Here is a 3,038-nt window from a genome sequence, read left to right as displayed (position 1 = left end):
TGAATAACTTGACCTAACTGACACTTATAGATCACTCCACAAAAGAAGTACAGAATATACATTCTTTTCAAGTGCACCTGGTACATTTGCCAAAATAGCCAATATTTTGAATCATAATGCTAATCTCAACAAATTTAAAGGTATACAAGTCATACAACTATGTTCTCTGACCACAAGGAATTAAATTAAAAATCATCAGCAAGATCTTTGAAAAATATCCAAATATTTAAAACTAAATAACACATTTCTAAACATAACCTGTAGATTGAAGAATAAATCAAAAGGAAATAAGAGGTAACTACATGAATAATTGAATAAAAATGAACATAGAACAAATAGAAAATTGTGGAATGCCACTGAAGCAGTATTTAGAAGGCTTTTACTGCAATATAAGCCTATATTAGAAAAGACAAAAGACCTCAAATCAATGACATCAACTTCTACCTTAGGAAACTAAAAAAAATAAACCCAAAGTAAGTAGAAGAAAGGAAATAACAATGATTAGAGCAGAAATCAATGAAATAAAAAGCAGAAAAACACTGGAGAAAGTTAATGAAATAAACAAGCTGCTTGTTTGAGAAAATCAATAAAACTAATTAATCTCTAGCCACACTGATGTGGGGGGGAGAACAGAGAAGTTACCAATATCAGGGAAGGAAGAGGAGATATCACTAAAAATTCTTTACTTGCTAAAAGGATAAGAATTAAATATTATGCAAAACTTAATGCCAATACATTGAACAACTAAGATGAAACAGACAAATTCTTTTAAGGACACAAACTATCAAAGCTCACCACCAAAGAAATATATAAAGTGAATAGCCCCATATCTACTAGAGGAATTGAGGATGTAGTTTTCGTTAAACTTTCCCACAAAGCAAACTACATCCCCTGATGGTTTTATTGGTTAATTCTACCAAATGTTTGAGGAAGGAACAATGTCAAATTCTACACAAACTCTTCCATAAGAGTGAAAAGAAATATTTACCAATTAATTTTATGTGGCCAATATTATCATGAAACCAAGACCAAAGAAAAGAAAATTACAGATTAATAGCCTTCAAGATTTATCATAGGGGCAAATTTTAAAATAAAATTTAGCAAACTGAATACATCAGTATATAAGAGGGATAACACATCACTACCTGTTAGGGTTTATTCTAGTAATGCACAGTTGGTTAACATTCAAAAATCAATGTCATTTTCAATCAAAAAGTAGACAAAGAACTTGAGCAGACATTTAAGACGATACACAAACAGTCAACAAACTCATGAAAAGATATTCAACATCTTTATGGAAAACCGTAATGAACTATCAGTTCACAGCTACCAGGATAGTCATAATTTTGAAAAATGGAAAAAAATAAGCATTAGTGAAGATTTGAAAACATTGCAACCTGCTTACATCACAGGTGGGAAAGTGAAATGGTTCACTATGAAATGCAGTTTGACAGTTCTTCAAAAAGTTAAACACAGAATAATCATATGACCCAACAATTCTACTCTTAGGTTTTTACTCAAAAGAACTGAAAACTAGAACTCAAATAAATACATGTGCATGCATGATCATAGCAGCACTATTCACAATAGCAAAAAGATGAAAACAACCCAAATGTCCATTGATGCATGAATGGATAAATAAATTATAGTATATCTATAAAACAAAATATTATTCAGTCACAAAAGAATGAAGTACCATAAATGCTACAACATAGATGAACATCAAAAACATTATAGTAGTGAAAGAAGCCAGGTACAAAGTTACCCATTGTACAATTCCATTTAGATAAAATACTTAGGGTAGATGAATTCATAGAGAGAGAAAGAAGAGTAGTAGTTTCCAGGGAATGAGGGCAGGAGGTAATAAAGAGTGACTGCATAATGAGTATGATGTTTCCTTTTAGGTTGAGAAAAATGTTTTGTAACCAGAGGTGGTGGTTGTACAACATTACGAATGTATTAAATAAGTAGTCCTCAACCTTTCTGGCACCAGGGCCTGGTTTCATGGAAGACAACTTTTCCACAGACCAGTGTGGAGTCAGACCTCTCTGTTAATGATGGATAATCAGTATTTATAGCCTTTCTACCTTGGATCATTAGGCATTAGATTCTCATAAGGAGTGCACAACCCAGATCCCTTCCATGTGCAGTTTACAGTACAGTTTGTGCTCCTATGAGAATCAAATACTGCCACTGATCTGACAGGAGGCAGAGCTCAGGCAGTGATGCAAGCAATGGAGAGTGACTGTAAATGAAGATGAAGCTTTGCTTCTTTTCCCACCACTCACTTCTGGCTATGCAACCCACTTCCTAACAGACTATGAACTGGAGCCAGTCCATAGCCCAGGAGTTGGGGACTGCAGTACTAAATGCCACTGAATTTAAAAATTTTAAATGATTAATTTTATATCATATAAACTTCCTCTTAATAAATTTTTTCAGAATTAATGTCATTTACTATATTAACAAAATTGTAAAAGAAAAATTATATGATGACCTTAATAGATGTGGTGAAAACAAAATTTAATGAAATCTAATATCCATCGCTGATAGAATCTCTCAGCAAAGCAGAAATGGGAGATTCCCAAGTCTGATAAAGGAAATCTACCAACACCCTACAACTAACATCATTAACAGAGAAAACTGAATGCTTTCCTTCTGAGTTTGGTGTCAAGAAAGGTATGTCCACCCACACCACCTCTATTCAACATTGGAATGGAGGTTCTAGCCAGTGCAATAAGATAAGAAAATGAAATGATTCTCAGACCTATCCTCCATAATGACCAGTGCAATCCTCCACCACAAAAGTAAACTCACTCAGAAACGTTTGATCAAATTCCAACTTCCACAGTGGCGAAAGGATTAAAAATGTCCACTGGACTTTCGATAAACTCAATACCCAAAATTTCACCAGACTTATCAATATTCTCAATTAATGTGATCGGCTTAAATTGTCCTCTCAAGAAGCACAGGTTGGCTGACTGGATATAAAAACTCAGGCCAGATATCTGCTGCATACAAGAATCTCATCTTACCTT

The sequence above is a fragment of the Otolemur garnettii genome, unplaced genomic scaffold, assembly GCF_000181295.1.
Source record: "Otolemur garnettii isolate 467f Iridium unplaced genomic scaffold, OtoGar3 scaffold00009, whole genome shotgun sequence".
NCBI lineage: Eukaryota > Metazoa > Chordata > Mammalia > Primates > Galagidae > Otolemur > Otolemur garnettii.
This window is presented reverse-complemented; position numbering follows the sequence as displayed.